This window comes from Diplotaxodon limnothrissa, linkage group LG10 (genome assembly GCF_057381915.1).
Source record: "Diplotaxodon limnothrissa isolate DT_005_m linkage group LG10, D_limnothrissa_male_GT1.1, whole genome shotgun sequence".
Taxonomy (NCBI): Eukaryota; Metazoa; Chordata; class Actinopteri; order Cichliformes; family Cichlidae; genus Diplotaxodon; species Diplotaxodon limnothrissa.
In genome coordinates this window covers 17,447,716-17,474,097 of record NC_140605.1, presented here as the reverse complement: position 1 = coordinate 17,474,097, position 26,382 = coordinate 17,447,716, and positions in this window count along the sequence as shown.

Below are 26,382 nucleotides of genomic sequence, written 5' to 3'. Positions count from 1 at the left end.
GCAAGATGATTCTCTTCAGAGGATGACAGAAGATATGTTAGTAGCCTTTGAAGTTCAGTTATTGTGCTGACCATGTGAGGCCAAAGCTTCGCCAACACATTGCCTACAGTAGATACATGTGCACACATTCTCACATGCACACACACACACACAAAATGTTTGCTGTGCTTTGAGATGCCATCAGAGAGGAAAAAGGCTTTGATGTCTACATGTTTTACTTTGAGGGAATTTTCCCCACATGAACCACTGAGGTCCTCTTTGACTTTCGTGAAGTTCAGGTCAGTGAACAGAGGTGATGAAGCAGAGGACTGCCAGTCAACACCTTGTACCCGACACCCTCCCATGTCACAGAGACATAGTGAGAACATATATTTTTATATTGTAACAGCAATACAAAAGAATAAAAACAAAGAGAAGCAGAAGTTTAGACACTGGTAAGTTATATATGAAATGATTAGATTTGTGAGAAAATACTAAATTTTGAGTGCATATTTTACTCATCAGACCCTGAATGCAATTATATTTGATGCAGAACAAGAGAACACAAAAAGACAAAGAAAATTATCAGATGTACTTCATTCTTTTAGGTAATGCATGTACATTGAGAAAATAATAAGATAACTAATATTAATATATAATCACCAAACCAAACCAAATATGAAGTTATAGGTAAAGTTAGATCAAGCAAAATCGGTGATGTCTAACTTAATAATCTTGGAGTATGCATAACTTCAGATATATGGATGACATTAAGCTTTATGCCAAGAGTGAACAAGACATCTATTCACTGATCCACACCACCAGGATATACAGCAATGAGATCAGAATGTCGTTAGGACTAGAGAGATGTAGTCAGATGATAACAAACAGGGAAGAGAGGGAAGGTAGTCAGAACTGAGGGGATCGAACTACCAGAAGGCAACATTGCAGACATAGAGGACAACTACAACCCACATAGCAAGGAAGTCTGGCCCAGATCTGGTATCAAGCCGGCACTGCTGGCTGACTTCTGGCTTGATAAGACGTATGTCATCCAGATATGGGCCAGGCCTGGCATAGATGGCACTGTCTATGTGATGGGAAGTACCTGGGGATCCCACAGGCAAATGGGAACCATGAAGAAGCTGCTAGGAAAGCTGTAACCACCAAGTACCTGCAGAAGGTCAGGCAAGTCCTGAGGAGTCAGCTGAACGGTGAGAACAAGATCCGGGATATCAACACATACCTGTGATCATGTACCCCATGTACATAAGCTGGCCAAATGAGGACATAGAAGCCACTGACATCAAAACAAGAAGCTTTTGACCATGCATGGAGGGTTTCACCCCAACTCAGACACCCTGAGGCTAAATGGTAAGTGGAAGGAAGGAGGCCGGACTAGTGAGTGTCATCACCACAGTCCAGGATGAGACAAATGAACATCCACAAATACATCAATGACAGGCCCCTGCACGGCATGTAGCACTGGCAGATAGAGAAGGTGGCTGACATCCAGAAATCCTACCAGTGGCTGGACAAAGCTGGACTGAAAGAAAGCACAGAGGCGCTAATCATGGCAGCACAGGAACAAGCGCTGAGCACAATATTCATAGAGGTTGGGGTCCATCACACCAGGCAAGACCCCAGGTGCAGGCTGTGTAAAGATGCCCCAGAGACAATCCAGCACATAACAGCAGGGTGCAAGATGCTAGCAGGCAAGGCATACATGGAACGCCATAACCAAGTGGCCGGCATAGTGTACAGGAACATCTGTGCCGAGTATAACCTGGAAGTCCCGAGGTCAAAATGGGAGATGCCCCCAAGGGTGGTGGAGAATGACCGAGCTAAGATCCTGTGGGACTTCCAGATAAAGACGGACAAAATGGTGGTGGCTAACCAACTGGACATTTTGGTGGTAGACAAACAGAAGAAGACGGCCGTAGTGATCGATGTAGCGGTTCCGAATGACAGCAATATCAGGAAGAAGGAACACGAGAAGCTGGAGAAATACCAAGGGCTCAGAGAAGAGCTCGAGAGGATGTGGAGGGTGAAGGTAACAGTGGTCCCCGTGGTAATCGGAGCACTAGGTGCGGTGACTCCCAAGCTAGGCGAGTGGCTCCAGCAGATCCCGGGAACAACATCGGAGATCTCTGTCCAGAAGAGCGCAGTCCTGGGAACAGCTAAGATACTGCGCAGGACCCTCAAGCTCCCAGGCCTCTGGTAGAGGACCCGAGCTTGAAGGATAAACCACCCGCAGGGGCGTGCTGGGTGTTATATATATGTATATATATATATATATATATACATACATACACACACACACAGAGAGCTCCTAGAGAGAGCTTCTGATGCTCGTGATTTTGTGTCTCTGTGCAATCGCACATTTATTGTTCACTCTACGGCCCTTGTGGGGGAAAAAAGGTGTGTTCTAGCGTTTGCTTTCCATATTTTTAAAACAAATTGGCATCCACTACATTGCTAAAAAGAGCAGAAAACTTTGCGATTCTAACAAACAATAATACATTTGTGGCACAGGGGGGAAAACTACTTTACTGGCCCTGGATAAAGTTGTCAAAACATGGCAGAAGTTTTCCAACTGCTTATTTCATGTGAGAGAACGTATCCATTAAAGCTGACAGCCTGGACATGAAACTAATAGCAGCTGTGCGGTTTCACATCAAAAGTAATAACAGCACAGAGCCAAACATCACTGTATGGCTGTCCAAAGAAGCTCATTTTATGTGAGACACCAGTGTAGTAGGAGTATATCATGGTGGAATGTGAGCTTTATGGTGGACTGCAAAGCATTAGTCTGCCTTTGGCTGGATGCTGCCATGGTTGCAGTGGTACCGCTAATTTATATCTGCTGCACAACTAATGGAGGATATAAAAGGCCTGGGGTCTGTCCATTCTAGACTGCGCGTTTTGGGGCACAGCTCCAAATGATGAGAAAGCACAGTGGTTAGTGTGTGTGTGTATGTGAGTGTGTGTGATTGGGTGCTGTGAATGGTGATGCCTCATTAAATTGCTGCAGTGTTATCATAGTTTATTATAACAGATTACACTCTCTTTGCATTTTTGTCTGTATTTCATGCACAGACACTGCAGCTAAGTACAAACACAAACACACACACCACTTAGCAGCAGCTCTGAAAGCGTGCGTTACGTAATTGCTGCAAGTATAAACCAAAAAGTATTGCTTCTTTTTCTTTGGCAGGGGCAGCCATTCACTTCTGCTCTCCATCGTCTCCGTTTTTCTCTGTGCGATAGCAAGAACATGAGCCATTCGTACTGAACCATGATGCTTTGAAATGTATTATCATTCATTTTTATTATTCATTCGCGTGTACTACCTTTTAACCTTATTAATCGATTTATTAATATTTACTCTGTTGTTGTGCTCCTTGTTCTTTAACACTAATTGTAATATAGCATGTTTTTGCTCAGTGCAGGTTGTCTGTGCATGGCTGCATCAGCAAGCTGACTCTGTATTCTTAGTAGGTATTTGGTAGCTCCTCTAGGGTTAATTGCTTGGGTCTTCAGTTGAAATCTGTTTGTTTGCATTTTCATCCATCCATCCGACTTCTTCTGCTCATGCAATTCAGGGGAGCTAGTGCCTATAGCTGCCATAGGGAAGAGGTGAGGTACATCCTGGACAGGCTGCCAATCCATCACAGAGCTAAAATACAGAGACAGACAGCCATTCATGCTCACATTCACAGCTATGACCTATTTTGAATCATGATTTAACCTAACCCCGTGCAGGTCTTTGGACTGTGGTAGGAAGCGTGAGTGCCTGGAGAGAACCCACACAGACACGAGGAGAGCATGCAAACTACAGAGAAAGGCCCCAGGCTGGATTATAACCTACGACCTTCGTGCTGCTGTTTTGTTTTGTTTTTTACAAAATAAAGAAATTACAGCATTTGGTCCCTTTGGTCCCAGGAGAACAGTCAAAATTGATGTCACAATGTGGAGGTTATATAGTGATGACACCTATTGTTCAGGGAAAACTGCAGCAAGCCTGGAATGCCTGTAATGCTGGTATAAATGGTGGCAGGCCTGTGGTGAGGGGTACATACTACTGATCTAGGTACATTTTTAGTTGGAATCAGATGTATGTATTATTATAATATGTTCTGGTACATTTATCTGAAAGTAAGAATTGTTTGTTGCCTTTACAGGTTCTTTTTACAAGTTGGATGTGGCTTTTCTAAAAAAAAAATCTACCGTAATCGTGGCATATAAGTACTTTAAACAGGTATTATTTTTTTAATAGTCAGCGGGAGTGACTCGTCAAGTTCTTTGACAATAATAGCCCCTTTCAAGTCTAAATTCAAGTCTTAATGAATACAACATCAACTTTATTTTGAAACTCCTGTTCTCAGCTACAAACATCAGACCAACATTTTCAGCCCTTGACATTAAGAAACTGTTGATGTCAAGGTGGCTGGGACAATCTTTTGAATAGTCTTTGGGTACATTTCATTTATTTTAGATAAACATAAATGTGGATATTATTAGCATATTTCTACATTTTACATTGTTTCATAGTCAGTATAATAGTTTGCTCCTTACTAATACTAAGCAGGGTTCAATGATTCTATATTGAGGGATTTGCTTTCTCTGTAAAATCCATGTCCTAAGGCATTAATGTTTCCTTCAATCTGCAAAGCAGCTTAAAAAATCTAACTATAGAACCATTTTCTTAAAGTTGTTACTATTTATTTTAATCAGACATGTCTAAATGTAACTATCAGCATGCTCTTTAAAAGGCTAAGCAATATCTTTGATTTGATATAAATCATGGTATTTTTTTAATAATCTTCCATCAAAGTTACATTATTAACCCACAGTTAAAATGCAGCTTTAAATATAATAAAGTTTAAATAAAGATTATAGACTATGTATGTGGGTTGCTATTTGGTGCTACAGTTCAGTGCCCAAGGACAACAAAGTCTTGGTTATCTGCCTGGTTCTAGGCACATAGATGCGGATTTATTATAAGAACATCCATCTTATTCTGCATTTTCAGAAAGAAAAAACAATCCATGCCCCTGAATAGAAATAAATTACTTTAATTATTTCCCAAATCAGTTAGATTTTGTGTTATGCCTTCCGCAGCTGCATTCTCAACATTTAGTGCATTAACTGGCACCATGATTTCAATAAATTACAAATACTCGAGTCAGATATGAAATCTCACTGTATAAGACCTACTTCTCTGTTATGGAAGTCAGGATATGTGGCCACCATATATTGCGTCTAAAGAATTCCTGTAAGTATGAAGATGTTAAGCCACCAGAGGATAATTATAATTTTATTGTGCAGTTCTTAAGACCTATATGATGACAGTAACTTCACCTTGCATTGCATTGCAGGCAGTCACCACCTAGGTGTACAAATTAAAAACTGTTGAAAAAGCTGTAACTTTATCAGAGGTTGCAGAAAGGTCACGATGAAGCAGGTGTTTTTCACTGAGCTCTGACTCCACATGCTTCTCTGTTCACAGACACTACCCCCTCTGGTTTGGCCAGAGGTAATGATCTATGTCGAGAGAAAGGTACAACTTTACACCAAGGTGCCACACTGGGGTCAGGGTCACCTTTAAACAGATGTTATGGCAGAGGCAGCAGTCAGAGCATCGGGACATGGGTCAGTATTAAGCAGATGTTGCAGACCGGGAGGGATTAGCATGTCATATCCTCTATGAGCTGACTAAATGCTACCTTCTCTGTGAAGAGACCTCCTGTTTGCGAGTGCAATAGTAAGAGCGAGGCTTTTATGCTGTTGTCATGGTGTTGCTAAGAAAAGATCGTTAACGTTGTATATCGTGAGAATGCACCATCAAAACACGGCTCTCTGTCACGTCATTCAGTCACTGTCACTTTATACTTCTCTGTGATGAGCTTTAGTCCCCTTTTAATGTCATAACTCAGGAAACTTGTTTTGTGTAAGAGAATGTCTGGGTTGTTCAGTAAAGAGGATTTTTTTTAAAAGAGCAGTGGAGGTCAGCTGTTCAGTATAGGCTGTTTCTGTTTGCGTGTGAACAGAGAAATACAAGAAGTCCAGGAGTGATTACTTGTTTATCAGTGGTTATTTTTATGTGTGCGAATGAAAAAAAATGTTCAACAGATGTCACCGTGGTCCGAGGTAAGTGAGGTCCTGCTGTCCCTTGCAGTTCTGACTCACTGCTTTGCTTGGACACAGTGGGTTAACACGCACAGATCTTAACCAGGGAGCAGAAAAACACATGACTCACACAGATAAAAATGAATAATCTATTGCAAGACTTGTTCACTGTTAACTGCTCTGTTAGCAGTTAAATGTAGTTTAAAGATGTATTTTTTAAGAGGTAGAATAACTATTAATAATGTTGCTGCTGTACACTTTGGCAATTATATTTAATTAAATATATGCTGAGAAAACACACAACAAAACAGCAAAGCCTTTTGAATGACATGCTGAACTTGTTTAAGACTGAACAATAACTTTTTCCCTTTATATCCAGAGGCTAGTAAACAAATTTGTTTTCAGAGCTGAAAATCTTGAATGTAGGTGATTGGAGTTCAATTCCAAAACATCTTTGAGCAAGAACCGCAGCGATGGCAGCTACACAATTAAGCTTATTATTATTATAAAATTATTATTTAAGATTGTTTTCCACTTTTTGCCATATAGTGTAATGTCATACTCTGTGATGCTACATTACTCATTCAGCAGATACTTTATTCATTTATTTTGAGTCATTTTTCCATGTGTTTGAATCTTGAAGTCCAACAATCAGATTAACTTTGGTTTGTCCTGAATGAATCTTGAACGAAATTCAATAATGTGCAAAGAGCCAACCCTAAATTATTTATATTCCTATATCCCAGCTATGACTGGGATAAAGTTTAACATCCAGGCAGTCATGAAAAAGAGGATTTACAAAGTTGAACGCAGTTAGAAGAATGTTAGCTTACTAGTTTCCATCAAAAGATGATAGAACATGTGGTAACTGAGGGATTTCTAAATAACTAAAAAGTAAAACCGGCAGCTCTATCACTTTAGAGGTAAATGGAGACAGAGAAGTAAACAGCAGCAGGTTTGTGAAGTTGAGCTAGCTGACTTAAAATAGGGTGCTACGTATCTGGTGACTAGCCGCAGAGCCATGGTTAGCATTAGCATTAGCAGAACAGAGACGGAGGATAAACACTAGCTTTTTCCCTCAATAAAAGTTAATGTGAGGGTCCCCAAGGTGCAAAGACAAAGACAAGACCTAGACTGAAAATCAGAGGTAAAGAGGAGTTCGCGAGAGATGTGCAGTGAGTGTCTAGAGCCATCTTTAAAATATGAAGGAGGATCAGTCATGGTCAAGAAAGACATTTAAACTCACACCAGAATCGCTTATAGCAGCAACCAAGACTGCATTTAGCAATGCACACACAGAGATTCACAGAAATACTCTGTTGTGGGAAAAATACATCATTTATTGATGATACGAACACACCCCACTACAACACTGCAGTGGCCTTACATCTAATGTCAACAGGTTGCATGCATGTTTTCATGAGAATGTGTATAAGCCATATTAGATAACTAAAATGTAAGTTTAAAAAAGAGACAAGCAATTAGCATTTAAAAACCAGCTCATAATCTACAAGTTAATGTTCTTTGAAAGTACACTTTTATTTCAAATTGAATGGGTGTTGAATTCCAGCTCTTTCCTATCCCAGCCATCTATGCAACACACTGCAGAGTGCAGCTCAGTGCTTCTGTGTGTGGAAACAATTGCAAATTAAGTGTTTCATCATCGTTTTGTTCTTGCTGTTCCTTCTCAGTAGCACATATTATTCACAGTTCAGTGTGTACAACTTCAAGTCAAATGCAAGTTAAAATTTTTAATCCAATTATTACAATTTAATGATTTCCCTTTACATATTAAAAACATGAATTCTTTTGTTCCAAATCTGTTTGTTGTCGTGCTTCACTTTATACAAACGCATCCGCCGAAGGAACACGCAGTTGCGATATGATTTAGCCCAGCAGTGTGCTGTTTATTAAAAAATGGGCCGACTGCTGAGCTCAACACCACCCCACTGTTTTTGAATAATAAGTATTAACATTGTGCTATCTCCTCGGTGAAAAATGCTGCACTAGAGCAGCGATAACTTTATGTGTTTGTGTGGGTAGCATGTAGTACATGTGCAACTTCATGCAAATAAATGCAACTGAGTTATGACCTTATTTGGATTAACAGGAAGGCTTTGTTGTATAGCAAGGGCTTTATTAATTCATGAAACTATCATGCTGTCACTCTCCCTCCTGAGGTGATTAATATGTCTGTAACAGAAGAGAAGTGAATTCCCTCGGGAAAAATATGCACTATGAATCCTCTTTATCATTTATCTATTCTGTGTATTTGTATAGCATGATAAATCAATTTCCATTATACTCCTAGTCACACAAAGCTGTACTTTGTACAATGGATGCCCTGCCACATTATTCCATACAGGGTATGTAGTCATATTAAGGAGTAACTATATTCAATAAACATTGTTGTTTTTCCTTGTAATATATTTGGATATATTTAAATCATCATTTCAAAATGACATTAATAGTTGTTATATTCTTGTATGAAATACGAGTAACATTTCCACCACTGTCCTTTAGAGCTATGATACAATGAGGTCTGTTCTGGAAAAACTGCATTTTCTCTGCAAGTCTACTGTTTTTTGTGACCACATAACTCTATATTTGTGTTGTCTGTCCAGAACACATTCTACCAAAAAGACCTGATCTTTGCCTTTATCTTCATCTACAAACTGTAGTTCTGATGTTCTTTTTGGGCAGCAAAGGCTTTTTTGTTTCTGGCAAGCCTCCCATGCAGGTCAAATTTGTGCTATCCCCTTTATGATTGTAGATATATTTACTTTGACTCGAGCAGCTGCAGAGTTGCAAGCAGATCCAGTGACTCTGTTTTGCAGAAAACAGTCCTGGGCAAATTGATGTTTGTTTGAAATCCACACACATGGCAGAAACTGCATTTAGACAGGGTCAGCATTGAACCTTGACGCAGATAGGCCACAGCAGCAGAAGACCACACCTGGTGTCACTCCTGTCAGCTAAGCACACTTCCCACAGCTTGCCAAAACTAGACAAAAGAAGACTGGAAAAATGTTGCCTGGTCTGATGAGTCTCAATGGCCATAGGGCAACTTCAAGCTGTTGTTATTTCCAAGAAGCAATGTTGCAACAAAGAAATATCGACAAAACACAAATTTCCTTACTTTTTGTGCTAAGTTTATTTTTCTTTCCAACTGATCATCATTTAAACACTGGAGCCTAACTGAGTGTTGTTGCTGACCATTTCCATCCCTTTATGACAACTGTGTACCCATCTTGGGATGGCTGCTTCCAGAAAAAGCCCACAGAATTTCTCTGAGAAATGTTTCCAGCATCTTGTGGATTTTGTGGTGTTTTCATGCCTGCTGTGTTTAGTCTGTTTAAATCAAGCTCTGTTTCATCGGAGCGCTTGTTGAATTTGATGTGAACAGTAATCGCTCTCGGCTGCAGACCAAAACAAGGCCCTTTTAGAGGAGGCGGTCTCAATCCAGTTCAAATAAACTCCAGGGCAGTTTGTTTATGGTGTAAACGTGATCCGAGCTTGATCTGACCCAACTACCACTGTATGTTGCAGGTTACTTTGACAGAATAGTATTTGCTGTAATATTTACATTTGATAAAGTCACACAAGTGTTAGCTTTATATTGATATCAATATTGTTTACACAAAGTTTCTAAGGTGCAGAAACTTTATGTTGTGTAAACTATGAATTTTCAAGCAGGAAATGACCCCCTGGGGTTTAAGAGGTTAATAGGCATCTTTCAACATTATGGCAGGAATAAAGAACATACAGAATTATCTTAAAATTAAGTGAAATTTAAATAAAATACTTGAATTTTTGGAGTAGATACAAATCCACACCACTCTTAGTCACTCAAAAAGAATATAGTACATTTTTTCCCTCATTTTAGTCGGTAAAGCAGGGTTCATGTCCTTCATGTTCTTTCCAGCGCTGATTTTACTTCACAGCACTAAGACATGCCAGATAGCACTTCAGCATAACCCTGTTTGAGAACCAAATAGATGCTCATGCAAATTATAGAGAGCAAAGGCAAAACTGAATAAGTGGAGGAGAGATATACAGATAGAGATGAATGAATGAGGTGAAGGGCTAAAAAATATCTTCCTCTGATGGGGTGTCAAAATCCCTTTCCACTGATGTCCCTCTTAACCCTGAATGTGTCAGTGTGCCCGCACATGCGCACTGACACATTTCCATACACATATACAAGCACAGCTATTCATTTTCTTGAACCATCTGGTTGGAGTGTTTAAAGCCAGTTTAGTGAGACCAGCACGGATAGAGAGAAGTGAGGGAGAGGGGGAGCAAGGTAACACAGGGGTGAAGCAAGTGAAAAAACTCAAAGGAATGAGTGAAAGTGTCTTTTTGGTCTCGTTGTCAATCATTCCACAGCTTTAAAATTCAAAACCAGTCTGGATTAAACAAGTACAGTGAGTTTTGGTAAGCTACAATACAAAAAAATTGCATCTAAATATTTTGTGCTCAGCCTTTGGAGGAAAACATTACACCCCGAGGCAGCGTGTGCCCACAGGGGGCTGCTGTTCATTTTTTTAAAGTGCAGCTATTATGGTCAGACAAATATCTGTGTCAGCCTACAAAGAGTAAAACGGTGCATTTTGAATTAATGCAAAAGAATTATTGATTAGCGTGCCATATACCATTCAAGAAACACACACAAATGAGCAGCTTTATCATGAGCCCATTCAGGAGATGTCCAATTTCCCCTCACTAGTCAATGATAAGCATTCTCCTTGCCTGTCACTCAGGACTTAGACTGATTCCCTCTCAGCCCATGAGCCCAATTTAGTCTCCACAAGAATCTATCACACAGCGATGTTATCTGCAAGTAACCCAATCTCCCCATCATCCCTCGATCTGTCTTTCTCTCCATGTCTCTCCCCACCTACCCTCTCTTTTCTTTCTCTGTTCCTACTAATCCAGCTTGTACCCTTAACTGTTTCCCTCCTCTGTCTTTCATCTCCTGCCATTCCAGAGGACCTCACAAACTAATCAAGCGTGGAGAGAACTCCCACTTTGCATACAGAACGTATACTCCCATGACAAGGGATAGCGAAGAAAAATGTCTATGTCTTACATATGAAGCCTTTCAACAATGTGATGGATGAGTTGCATTTAGCTTGCATTTAACTTTTGAGACATTTCACTGATATGATTTGATTAATGGCCGGGCGAAGACGTCCACTACAAGAGTGAATCTATTGAGGAGGGAAATTCCCTCGAGAAGATCTCCAATGAAACACTTAATGGCTGGTTCTGTCAATCAGCCCCTCAAACATACTGAGTCAAAGCATAGTGAGAAGATTTATGTTATCTTCCGAACAATGACACCACAGAGAATGCATCTCTTAGTAGAAATTACAAAACATGTTTTTAGTATAGTCAGTATCGTAAATGGCGATTGCCTGGTGGCGCACTGCTTTTCTGATAGGCCTTAGAGAAATAACAAAGGAAATAAAAAGGAAACCATAGGAAGCAGAGCCTGGAGACTCTGAACCCAAACAAGCCTGCATCACCTGTCAGCACTAAAAGTGTAGACAAGATATTAAAATCCTTAATTATGAAAATTAGATGTAATTTCAGCTTTGATGTTGCAGTGCAAAGACCCTAATTAAACTATCTCTTAGGGTCAAACATCTTCTTATGATCAAGGGATAGAAAATTCCTCGGGGATTGCGACCTGGGAGTAAATCTTTCAGTAAGAACCAGATGTTTCGGTAAGTTAGAGTTGCATCCTAATTTGTTGGAAAAATGTGTCTGTCAGTGGAGAAGAAGCCACATAGTTAGTCATTACATAAGAGTCCCTTGTACTACTACACTGCTTTTACTATATCATATTTATGATTTTATATCACATGATTATAACCTAAGTTCTCATAATAAGGCATCATGAGCTCAAATTAATTATTTATTTAGTGATAATTTTGAGAAAAAATCTTTATGAAACAGAAATTCATTATCGGAAAGATAGAAAGTAATGATCATGAAACACTAACTCATGTATATGAATAGGAGCCTTTTACTATGATGCAAAAAGTCACAGTTATTAAATAATATCATGTGATAATGGAGTTATTATACAAAATTATGAGAAATTATGTTGTTATTAAAAGACATAAACGAAGCTCAGTTGCAGTGTGTTTCTAACAGGACAAGAGACACTTGTGCAAAGAGTACAAAACTAAGAGTGCAGTAATTTTCCTTACTAAGTATCCTAAGTCAAGCCATCTGATGGAAGGCAGGTGCACCAGAAAACCTCTGAATCATCCACATCATTAAAGTTACACTCTGCTCAGCTCTGCATATTTAGGGTCTCATTAAAGGTATGGTTTGACAGCAGTTTTGATGTCAGTGCAGTTTTCTGCTGCATCAACGTTTTCGGGGTTTTTTACAGTTTTTTTTTTTTAGTTTTTGTTGTTGTTGTTGTTTGTTGTGGGGGACGTTTGGGGTTGTTTATGTCTGAAACTGAAGCCCAAACCAGGAGTCATTAGACAATTTTCAAAATGACTGTGTTTTTCTCTGCCAGGGAATGCAACAATTATGCTTCAGCTGATTGATTTTTCTTTTTGTTCAAAGCATAAAAGACACCAAAGAACACAGTTTATATATTGCAAAAGTATATTAAACAAATTTTTCTATATAAGGCATAGTTTGAGAATGTCTTTTTTGTTTTTTAATAAATCAAATTATTATTAAGTGAGAGTGTGACAGTTCCTTTTTTTTAATATAAACTTGAAGCTACAGTTCACTTTACATAGTTTCTGCAAATGATAGGAAAAAAATGTGTTTTGCTGCTATTTGCCATTCTGAAGTTGCTTTTAAAAGGAAATCTATTGATCTGGTTTATTAGACTAGAGTTTTTGAAAGATTTCAGGTTACATAAGAAAAAGATAAAAGAAGAGCTGTAGAAGTCAAAGGTATAGTTATTGACCTTAGGCTTCAATCCATGCATTCAAATGGCTTTCTCTTTGTCAACTAATTTTTTATTTTTTTCATTTCTTTAACATGCTGTATCTTTCAGTAGAGTTGAATGGCCTCTGATGCTTTCCTCTGTGTTCTAATAGGTCACCTCTAGACAGATACATACATACCTCTCTCTTTATATATATATAGGCATATGTATTGGTAAAAGTCAAGCAGCATATTCAGTGGAAACGTTAATTCAGAAAACCATGCACCTCCTTTATTAGTGGTAACTTGTGAGGCCTTGGCATAGTTGTCTGTATTTTTCAAATAGGGCCAGTGAAAACACAATTTAGTTAAAAGCAAGTGTTGCTAAGCCGTAAGCATAAACTCACTTATCTTCAAATGCTGGAGAAAGATTTCTTGTGGTAGTCCTCCACTAATCCTGCAACCCTATCAAACTACTGTTGTACCACTGCTAATAAAACAGTAAATTAGAGCAATTTCTTACTGTGAGTTCAATACCGAGTTTAATGTACATTATAGCAACTAGCTGCAAATAAATGGCTCATTTGTTAGTTTATTGAAAATTTACTGCTAGTTGACTGTAAAAATGACAGCAAGGTATATCAGCATGTTTTGTGTATAGCTGAAATCTAACAATATCATTATTGTGTGCACTAATGCTATTGCCAGGTTTTCATGTACGACATGATTGCATGAATAGGTACATTCTAGTCATGTGTAGCACATGCTGGATTTTATGAGTCTCAGATTTGAGTTGAGGGTTTAAGCAGTAGGACAAGATTATTTTAGTAAGAAAAACAGATAGGCCATTCAAAATGATTAACATAAAACGTAAAAGCTTATTTCGTATTTATGATGACTGCAATAATATTGAGTTCTTGTTTTTTGTTTCATTTGTATCTTCTGATTTATGAGTCGTTTCCTGTTCTCTATGTAGTCTTGTCCACTGTGTTTTACTTTCAGTTATGCCAGTGCGTTAGTCTCTCCCCGTGCTCCATGTTCCAATTGTCACACTTGTGTTGTCATGTCTACGTCTCTCCGTGTTTCCTGTTTTATTTTGAAGAGTCTAGTGTTTCCACGTTCAGTGTGTTTTGTTTTACTACCCCCTGAGGCATCATGTTCATTTGTGTCAGCTGTCTCCCCGGTTGTTTCCACTTTCCTCATTACCCTTCTGTGTATAGTCCTCTGTCTTCCTCTGTTCAGTGTCGGGTCGTCCGTTTGTCTTCATGTCAAAGTCATGTTAACATGACTAACAAGTCACGTTAGGAGAATTTCTTCCAACTGTTCGGGCCCACGCTCTGATTTTTTTCACAGTTACATTTTTGTATGTTCCCGTTCAGTTTCATGTTCTTGTCTTTTGTCATCGTTTTCATAGTTAGTATTAGTTTTCCCAGTCGACGTTTTAGTTTAGTTACGCTTGTGTTTTCGCCTCGCCTCGTTTTTCCGTTTTTTGTATCAGCCATAAAAAAAAGCTCGTTTTTTGTTTAAACATCAGTTCTTTTCTCCCGTGTCTGCTTTTGGGTCCGTTTCGTAAACACACTGCTGATCCCTGCCGTGACAAAATCAGTGAAAAATATAAAAGCAGTGAAGCAACAGAATTTCAAAACCATTTGGACATAAATTAAAAATAGTTATTTCGATTTAATTTAATTTAAATTTTAAAATTTAATTATCTACAGTAGTTTAATAAAAGGGAGTGGAAATAAGAAAAGTCTTCAGTCTTGATTTAAAAGAATCAAGAGTTGCTACTCATCTGCAGTAATACTTCTTAATGTATGCAATATGCATTGTCACATATTTTAAATATATATGTGACTACAGACTCATATATCTCAGTTCCCAATACAAATGTATGAGGGGAACAAGCCTTGTGCTTACATAATGAACATGCATGCATCCTTTGCCTTAGGTTGTGAACTGGTTCTACAACTTGTTAAAAGCAATACCACTGCAAACCTGAGGGGATTATTTATATGCAAGTCTTGTAAAGCCACATTTAACTTTGCAAAATCTGTTCTTCCTTTAATGTTCTTCCATGTGAAGTGGCACGTCTTGTATTATTCTTAGAAGTCTCGCATGTATTGCTTACAAAGACTGTGAAACAGATACCCATCAAACATGTCCTTGCAAAAGTCACATCTTGGCCTGCCATCACCAAACAAATGACTGCTTTGCCTTCATCTTCAACTCTACATAGATCTGTATCTACTTCGGGGAAAAAAGGCCATCTTAGCATGTCATGTTTTTTAATATCCCCCCCAGTGCCCCCTATAAATATTTATTAAAGATGTACCATTAAGATGTGCCAAAAAGGACCTGTGCAAGACTGTAAGCAAACACCTTTTGTTTAACTTTTGTAACATATTTCTAGCCTAGAAGCCAAACTGCAAACGCTATAAGGGAGCAACCATGCTCCAGCATCATGGAAATCATTTGGAAACCCTTGCAGCAATAAGCCTGGACACGGCTCCCTTCAGTGTAACATTTTTCAAAATCCTGAAACAATGTGAGCAGACAAAGCAATGTTGGATTTAGAAGTAGTACAAGAAAGTTCATAGACAAATAGAGGATGTACTGTAATTCCAGAATGGTTTGAATATAAATACTTTTAGACTTTATTTAAAATGGGAGACTCAATATAAATTCTAGATAAAAAATACAACTTGAAATCTTTTTAAATAATTTAACAATGCATTTTACTACTACTGTGTTCAGACACTGATTAATGATTCATAATTTCTCCTGATGAGACTAAAGACCAGTTACCTTAAATTTAAAACTGTATTTCTGTAAATTGTTACTTCAAACAAAGCTTCAGGGGAATACTGTAAATGCCTAAATATCTGAATGACTGATATGACAGAGATACTTTACACCAATGTATTTTTATGGGCTGTACCATCTTTGTCCTCTTTCCTTCTTTCCCCTCTCTTCACTTTTTTGCCTGTTTCTTGCCTCTCCCCACTCACAACACATCACATCTCCATTTGGCTGCTGCACTTTCTGTCCTGCTTCATTCTCCCTCCAAGGCCCAGCCTGGCCCACTTTAGACCAGCTGCCAAAGCGTTTCAGTTTGCCTTTGCACCCTTGTGCCTGTGCGCGTTGCATGTATTGTGTGCCAACAGTGCGTTTATAAGCTACAATTTTCAGCTCAACCCTGATTAGGTTACACAGACTACTGTGGATGTTAAAATTATTCTAAAAAATGTAGTTCTGTGTCCACTGCGAGGAAAAAATAGATTTATTTATTTTTTATTTATTTTTTTTAAACTGAAATTTTCAGCTTCTGCAGCAACTCTGATATCATAGATTCCACTGTTTTGGGAGGGGAAGGTTTAAAAGTACAAGGCAGATGATTTCTGTATAATCTGCACATCAATACACATTATGCACAGTGCAGGGGAGATATCCAAATGCAAATGAATATGCAACCCGAGTAAAACCTAAATGTAAACCAAAAAGCATAGAACATTACTTAAAATCAATAGAGATCAAAAGGGCATGGCATCAGACATATCTCCGGGCTACGTGGAAAACTGCATATAAAATAAGTACCAAATATAATCGAAAGGACCTGCAAGATGTCCTGTCTTCTGCACAACTTGAGCATTTTTAGCTGCGAGACTGTAATGCATGAGGTTTGAACTGCCATATGGTTAAATTAGCGGGGAGTTTGCCGCCCTGTTCTTCTTTTTCTGGAAATCTGGCAACGTATCAACGAATGGGTGAAAATTCTTCAAAGTGAGCTTGATTTTCTGTGCAGTCAAGCAATTAACTAATCAACACACTGGCTGTTTTCATTCTCTCAGTGTTGTAAGCAGATACCATTATATCATATTTAGAAATGAGAACAAATTTGTTTGCTATTTGTTTGATTTGTGCTATAAATGTAATTTGCGCACTTAGAGGGGAATGGGGAATGTTTCTATAACTGAACTGAACTGAAGCATCAAACATGCGTTTGCTCATTTGACTGTGCTAGCAATAAGAGATACTATACAAGGATGCATTACTTTTACCGGTGTTTTTAAGTGTTTGCTACAAAGTAAAATCAGTTGACCCCCTACTCACCTGGAACACTCACCTTTGCATGGCTGCCGACTGGATCGTGCTCCAGGGTATCTTTAATCCAGACACTTTTAAAAAAAATTGGGGGGGGGGGAGTAAGGCTGGGAGGTAATTTTAATGTCCAGATCAAACTTCTTTCAATCTTTCAGCATGATGAATACTAATGATGAGACTGCAGGCAAGCCTTAAATGTGTTTTATAGCCCTCCCGATGCCTGTAAAAGTAGTCGAAGAGAAAAAATGATTACCTCATTCTCCATCTGTCTGAGGGACATGCAAATTAGAGTGGTCAAAGGAAGGTCACAGGAGGGGGTCAAAACATTGTACAAGAGTGAAGTGAAGGAAATTGTGCCCTCGTCACGTCTATAGAAACATCTCATACCTATTCTTTGAGTCAAGTTTCAAGCTTAGAGCAGAACCACAGTCACCTCAGGTCATTTCTTGTTTAAGTCACTAGATAAGGTCTGTATCGGGTATCTTTTTTTTTTTCTTTTTTTTTCTTTAGGTCACGAGCAGTTGTCTAAGCATTTCACTGCATATCGTACTGTGTATGACTGTGTACGTGACAAATAAAATTTGAATTTGAATTTGATTTTGACTGTTTCAGCTCCATTAAACAGTAGTTCAGGGGACTGAATCATGCGATGCTGACATTTCAAAAACAACACATTTATAGGAGTATATCTTCTAAAATCGAGACGGAAAGAGGAAACTAAAACTAAAACAGGTAATATAGCAAGTGATTACAAGCAGGAGCATGCATATGCTTTTCATCAGAATTATAAAGCCGTATTTGCACCTTATACGGTTTTATAAATCTCAGTCACTGTGAACGTGGACACATGTGCAAACCTGATTTCTCCTCCCAGAGTTGCAAATCCTGAATACACTCATTTTACCAGGTACACCTTGCTAGTATCTGGTTGGACCACTTTTGGCTTTCAGAACTACCTTGAGACCAGAACTTGAGATCTGTAGCCTGGGCAACTAATGCAAGGCACGATGGATCCATGCTTTCATGTTGTTTACAAAATCCGACACCATCTTCTGCATATCTTGTTTGTAACAGGTGGTTATTTTAGTTCCTACGGCCTTTGTATCAGCTCAAAACAGTACGGCTATTCTCCCAGGACCTCTGACGTCAACAAAGGCATTTTCACCCAGAGAACTACAGATCAATGGAAATTTGAAAAATCATTGATGGATGGCCCTCATGTTCATGTCCAAAAGTCCAATATGGACAAATTCAATAGGTGTCTGTCATCACCTTTTACAAACATTCATCTCTTCCAAACCTTTTTTTTTTATTGCCTTACTAAGTGCATGCTGGCTGGACAAGATCTAATCAAGATCGGACGCTTTGCACAAAATCTAATCCTGTCAAAATTAACTGATATAATTCTGACAGGATTGGAAAAAGAAGAATTATGAAGTTGCACTTTAAATACTCTCAGTGTGCTCGCTCTGTTGGATAGACTCCACCTAGAGTGCTAAAAATTACTCAGACTTTGGCTCATAATATGGCTATAATGTAAGAAAGGTGTTGTTATTCTACGTACTGTGTGTGTGTTTTCATATAATGAGAGTGAAAGGAGATAAAGTAAGAGCGAGGAGTATCCGCTTCAGCCGGTGTTCATACATTCCTTCATGCAGAGTTTGTCTGTGCGTGCGTACATGTGAATCTGATGATGTACGTCTTTGTGTCTTCTGCATGGAAATCAACAATAACATTATAACCCAGGGGAGCCTATTAAGAGTAGACCTCTCCAGTAGACCTCTCCATCTGTGTGTGTTTAAAAATAGGAGCCATGTGTTAGAGTGATGGGTGAACTTCCCCGGCTTACTCAGGGGGACTCAATTAAAATGAGCAATTTTTTTCCCCACTTCCCTAACCCACAGTACGAGGACTCAGGTGCTGCCTTCAAGCATGGCATTTGTGTGAAGGGGTATGTATTTCAGTGTACTTGTATTACTCACACTGGCTTAGTGGTATATGGTCACATTATAATAACTACATTTCACCATTAAGATTTAAAGTTTAATGTAAGGGCAGGTTTATGTTAATCTCTAATCATCTTAATTTAAGTTTGCAAATCAAGTATTTCTAACCAGACGTGATGCATTGCCATATTCTTGTTTTGAATGATGCCCTTAGAAATTTCTAAAACTGAATAAGAAAGACTCCAAAGGTACCACAGTTGAATCCAGAAAAGGTGCAGTAAGCCTGTTTCACCATCCCATCCCATCCCATCCCATCCCACATGCTTTATTGGTTATACTATGATCCCTTAACAGTGTGTGGTGTACTATCACAGTGGGACAGCTGTGAAGCCATGTCACTGGAGCATACTGCCACAGTAGCACCATGTTAATTCGACTGTCAGCATGTTCATTATAATACCAGAGAAAATGGGACGGAGGGACAGGGACACACTCTGTTCTGGTAAAATCCAACCTGGTGTAGTAGCATGGTTGCTTAAATACAGCACATTACAGTAATGACAGCGTTTCTTATCTTCAATATTGCACAGAGAAACGGCACATGATTACTGGCAGTCAAACAGAGGGGGGAAAAATCTGAATAAGTACAAATTAATTCCCCACGTTGCCTTGTGCGGATGTGTGTTTTTGCACAGTCCAAACAAAATTTTGACTCTTTTCCAGACCATGTGAAGCTAAACGTAATCATAATAGTGTTGGTTGACTGTTTTACATGAAGGCTGCACAAAATCCATATAAAACACTGGTAAGTGTCATGCTATGCTTTTTTCGTTTCACTAAGTAATGGTTGACAGTTAGCCTTCAAAACAGCATGGCCTCTTTGTGTTTAGTCAGCTAAACTAAAGGAGAAAAGGAGAGTTTTAATTAGTATTTTTATGTTACTGACAATTTATGCAAAATCCATACAAAGTCAAATGTTTTTTGATCAAAATATTCAATTTTGTTTTTGTCATGGTGCTAAAGCCTGGTGTTAACAATGTCCATTGCATTGTTTTATCCATGGTAGCTCAGTATTATGGTAATGTGGTGATATACATGATTGAGTTCTTCATGCTATTGCAGTGCAGCAAATACAAAAAGCCCACAGCTCACAGAGAATTGTAAATAAAACGAACTATACCTTGGTATTGATACGTCTTGGCTCTGTAGGAGGTGAACCCTCACTGCGTCGGTCCCATCAGCTGCTAAACTGTGCACTGTAAGGAAGCATTTAATGACCTTGTCTGTGCCGTGCCAAAAGACCTTTGGATTATTTACTCCTTGCCATGTCTTTAAAAAGAAAGATTTAAACCTCTGTTATAATGGACTACATAAAATTTTTAATCTATTGGATTGTTACCTTAAGTACTCAACTTTCCAAAATGAAAATGTTATTTTTCCATATGGCTCATCAACTGCAACAGCAACAGTGCTGTGCTGTAGTGAATATAAGGTTAACAGTATATAACTGTTAGTTTAGCGGTTTTAGTAAGCAGTTTTGTCTTATGGTTTTTAGGCTGTTGTTGTTATGTTCTAGCTCTAGTTTTATTGCAATGCTCCATACTCTTTGCACCACATAATTATATTGCTGCTGCATTCAGCATGTGAGCAGTTATTCTAATCGATGAATGTGTTTAATCGCTGCTCATCGCAACATGACTCACATTTTCTAACCCTGTTCTTGATCACACAAACACTGGAAACCTCATCACAGACACAAACACAAGTTGATCAAACGTAAATAAAATTTGTAACATAAGAAAACAGCTAGTAGCTTGCTGGTAATATTTTCAAAGAGTTTGCTTGTACTTTACTGTTCGCTACAAAGGTTTCTTGTATTTTTACAGCAGGTTGCTCCACTCTAGATATCGCTTCCGTATTTATGCTGTTGATGCAGGCAGAGGTATAAGACTGTTCATTTGGAGATAGACCCGTACAGCAACCAGCAGGACTCCACTTTGCAGCTCTCACACTTGAGACTCAAATGGCATTACTAACTCTGTAATCTAATCATTGGCCAGTGTAGTAATGTGGTCCACAGCACAAGCCCCGGGAAACTCCTGGGCATACAACCAATTAATTAAGTTAATTGCATGGTTCGCTTAATTGATTACCTTGTTATATTTGCTAGCCTTGATGAGGCTCCATTGCACAGCGAGATAATGTAGACATAATGTGAGTATTAGCCCATAGGCAGCGCTGCTTTCAGGTATCTCTTTCTCTCTTCTCTCCAGTCTGTCAGTGAAATACCAAAGTGTGCAAGTTGTGCAGTGAATGAGTAATTGATGTCAAATTATCATTGCATTATCATAAGCATAATTCGTTTTATTTATTAGCCATTAGCTCAATACAGCCAGTGCAGCAGAAAATTGATAAGCCGGGTGTATGAGTGTGCATGACTGCTGCTGACTGATGCCAACAGGACTCAGCTATGCTAATGTCACGAAGACAAAGGTTGTGCAATAAAATACAAGAGGGATAAATTATGTTTCAGATCAACAATTATCTTAATAATGATAGTTCAGGAATACACATCTAAGACTCAAGTGTTACAAATGAACCGTTTCTCTCAGACAGAGAAAACAAGAGCTACAGTGGTGTGTGTGTAGGGGTGGGTTTTTATAATCGATTCATCGATTAAAATCGATTCTGGCTTGGATAACGTAAAATCGATTCATTAAAATCCTGAATCGATTTTTTAATATAAATTTATTTTGTCCGAAATGCCAGAATCTCTGGTGACATCTCACAAAATTTCAAGAACCACCAAACAGTAAATGAGAGCAGGTACAGGGATTCTGCACATAGACTTAAACACACAGCGCGACCCGCGGATCAGAATCAGTTAGATGTCGCCTTTCTCACAGTCGGGGCTGAAAGCCGACAGCTCGCTGATCCGGGTCCGCGCTTTGTGTTCACGCCCTTTATGCGCTGATTCTAAAGCTGTTAGTTTGATCTCTCTCCAAACAATATTGACCGAATCAGCAGCAAAAGAAGATCCAAACGCTTCACATAAACATCGTCATGAATTCACTCTTTTACTGTTTTGCTTCCATTGCGATGCGCAGCTCTCTCTCTCTCCCCCTCTCCCCCCTCTCTCTCGAACAGTTTCGCTTTCTTCATTATTCGCTTGCTTGTTTCACAAGTCTACTGTTGCTTACAGCGCTGTCGGCCGCTGTTTTTTCCCCTTTTACATTCTTCCGAAAAGAAAACCTCATTTCTGCTGTTCAATACTGAACAAATTGAAACTTTTTAAAATTATTCAAAATGCAAAATGCTTAGCCATGTCTCTAATAAAACCGCTGTAACGTCAGAGGTAATGTTGATTAATTAATGGTTTTCTTTCGTTTTTGATGTACTGCAGAATATTTTTATAAAATCCCAGGCCAGGAAAATCACCTACATGTTTTTCTGTGTTTTATCTTCAGCTACTTTGACACAAAGGCATCTGCTGTGATGCTCACACCTTGGATAAAGTCTTGAGAGTGTCAGCTTCCTTTTTATAGATACAAAAATATGTAAATGTCCTGATCTGAATTATATCTCTGACTGTCAAAATTTCCCAGATTTAAATCGAATCGAATCGAATTAAATCGAATCGTGGATCGAATCGATTCGGGACCTTGTGAATCGGAATTGAATCGATTCTAGAAATCAGTGACGATACCCAGCCCTATGTGTGTGCATCCTTCAGAGTAAAGGTTGTTAAAGCCAGAGGCATTTATCAGTGGAATGGATTGGCCTCGGACAACTGTCATATCAGCACTGCTTTAGGGCAAGGCAACCAGCTTCTCTCTCTTCCTCTCCACTCCTTATCCCAGACTCCCTGCTCCAGTTCTCCATTATCTTGTAGCTTCTTCTCTCTGTCTTCCCTGTCTGTCTTGTCCTAATCTCCCACTCCACCCTTCTGCTCACTCATCTCCATGCCTTTCTCCATCTCGCACTGTTCCTCTCTCCTCCCTCTCTCTCCTCTGGTCTCTCGTCTGCTGTGTGTATGAGGGATGACTCTTCCTCCTGGCCTGATTATATTAGCTTCCTGGCTTCACTCTTTTCTGACAGCTCTGACCTTGAAAGAACTGAAGAGTAAGATGTCCACTTTTACAGCTGTAAAAAGCTGCACTATTACTTTTTTCCTTCTATACCTTCCAGTTTTACACTGGAAGATAGCTGCACATAAACACATCATCATCGGAGGGATCATTAAGAAAGGGGCTGCCAGCACCAAAACATCTCACTTCAAAACTCCATCTATTTATATCCAAAGGAGCGCAGCTGGAGGTGAGGGGTGGGGGATTCGAGATGTTTTTTCTTAACTTCTTTTGTACAAAACTTTGCTTTAATGTCCCATAATGGCTCGCTGAATTAGTAGCACCATCTAACTCACAAGCACACCTTATATGCGTCTTATAAAAACCAATTACCATACCCCATCATGCTCCATGGCACCACTAAATGAACTCATTAAATACACCTAGGATTACAAATCAAAGTAATTGCCAATTAGGATTTACTTAATTGTTAAAAAAAAAAAGTCAAGAATTTGATGCTTTCTCACTCAGTTTGTGGCAGTGCATCAGGTTATATCACACTGTGTACTTGTTTATTGGCCAGGCCATTCTGATGATTTATAGAGACGAGAACAACTAGCCGGGATCAAATTGTGATATACTCACGGCAGTAAATGCCACAGCTGAGGCGGACGGGGACAGGCAGTGCTGTAACTAAAAAAAGGTAAACTCATGACTCTATCTCTGAATTGTATCAGGACAACCAATGCCAAGGTGAGCTCAAACTTTTGTTTGAGTTTCGACGAGTAACAACGGAGATCTGTCTTCTGAGCTGAAAATGAAATGGCAGCACTCTGAGGCTGGAGGCTACTTTAGTTCAGGGCTGCTTTGAGCGAATTCCTAATGTCAGAAGGCTACGATGACAATATAGCAGCAGGTGATTAGCTGAGGGCTCATCAAGTAAATATTTATCATGTTCACCATCTTATCTTAACACAAGGAGGAGTTAGGGCTAGTGGAAATATCTGTATTATTTTTTTTAAGCTGTTAAAATACTTTAAGGTGACAGCATCAAATTTCATATAATCCAGGAGCTGGAGACCTGCAGGTTTTCAGTAAAAATAGCAGCTTATGGTGACACTAGAGGAAAAAAAATTCCTGGGACCTCTATAAGTCCTTAAGATTCACATCTGTTGGCTATGGATGTCTGTTGAAAATTTCATGCAAATGGATCCCATTGAAATTTGAGTCTGGAACTAAGCTGCAGATCCCCTGCCAACACTGCCCTCCCCAGTCTGGATGATTAAAACAGGCGCTAATTGTGGGATTTAAATGCAGAACTATATTTTGGAGTTTTCTGTGTTTTCTGGTGCACTGTCTGTGGGGTATGGTAAATGTCTTGTTACTCTGCAGCATGATCTATCTAAATGCCTTGGGCTCAGCTATGGAAACACCAGCCTCTCTTTAAAAAAGTGTGGCCATTTAAATAGAACACTAAATCAAATTTTGCCAGAGGGAATGGAAGCCTATTTTCTTACCCCCCATCACTATATATAGAACATTTGTACAATATATGGACATGCCGGTGGGTTTCTCTCAATATAGAGATCGGTAGGTGAATTTTTGCTGCTTAATTGCTTCCTTTGCACCGAGTCACAAAGAGCAGAGTAGATCCATCCCTAACCTATGCTTAAGAAAACAATAGTGCTGCAGAAGGGGCTGAGCAAGTGCCCATTTAGCTCGTGTGCAGGAGTTAACACATGCAACCTAAAATATTCAAGAAGTACCACTCATGCGTTTGTCCTAGTTGCATCTAAGAGGATTTGGCCATGCTCACATTCCTTTTAGGGTTCTCTTGGGCTGTTACTTGTAAACTCGGGGCCCTACTTTGTGGCTGGTTGACTGAAGCTGCATGTATAAGGTTTACTGATGGGGCAAACAGCACACAGGCGGTCGTATTTGTTGGCGCACATGTGCTTCTTGACTGTGAATGTCAGTGCTTATCAGAGTAATCATGGGAAAGAAGAAAAGCAAATATATGTTTTCAGTAGTCATACAAATAGATTATCTAGGCACAACGATCGAAACCAGTTATATATATTTTTTCCTCATAAAACAATATCATGTCATGATATATTGCATGTCTCTGTAATTCTTTACCTTTTCTCTTATCAGTTTAGTCTCCAGACATAGATTCGTTTTAAATCTACTCACGGTGCTTCTGGATCACAGCCAATCTTTTGAAAACAGCAATTTCAGTCACCCGGTCTTTGGTGTCCTCCACTGCTGCTATAACATGGCAGCAGTAATAGAAAACTATAAAAGGCCTGTGCGCGATGACAGAGTAATAACAGTAGATTTAAACTGTGGCAGAACAGGCAAGCCTCTCCCAGGCATAATGACTAATACAAATGCATGTCTATGAGCCAATAGACTGAGGTCAATAATCATTGCTTTTTTAAACTTCATTATATGAACACAAAATGTTAAGGCAAACCACTTTGGTTCAGCCTAAACGAACTCCAGAAATTCCCAGGATTACGTCCAAACATATATAATTTGCTGTACGATGGGGAACATGGGAGAGAGCTACACAGAGAGGACATGCAGATGCCAATGAAATGACTATTTGGGATTAATTTCAATAAAACTAATATGAGCAGAGTCATACTGACTGTGATATGTGTACATTTAAGACACACACACACACACACACACACACACACACACACACACACACACACACACAGTAATTCAAAGCCATTTCCAGAGCTGAGCAGTTGCCTGCAGTGTTGCGGAGTGGTGTGACTGTGATGGGTCAAGCCTCCTACAAATGGTTTGGAATGCTAAGAGTCTCAAAAATGGGTCAGAGAGAGCTAAATGAGAGCTAACTAGGCCTGGCTAATTATGAAGTAACCAAGTCTACATTGATCAAGCTCGAAGGCCAGAGAGGCCACTGGACTGACTTGTTGTAGACAGGGTTTCTTCTAATTAGCTTGCACTAGTACAGCAGTTTCATGCAAGTGGGTCAGTGTACGAGGACAGCAAACGAATGGATGGATGGCATCAAAAGCTCTTTTAGTGTTTAGACGAGAGATGCATGTGACATCTGATCTATTGTCTCGATCTACAGTCTCCCAATAATCTGTAGAAGCAGATTAGAAATAATTAACCTCTGCAACTGTCCTATTCAAAAGCTGCTAGCATTGTGACTTAAAATATGAATCAAATTCATTAGAGTAATTTGAGATAGTAGGGTAATAGTCCTTCTG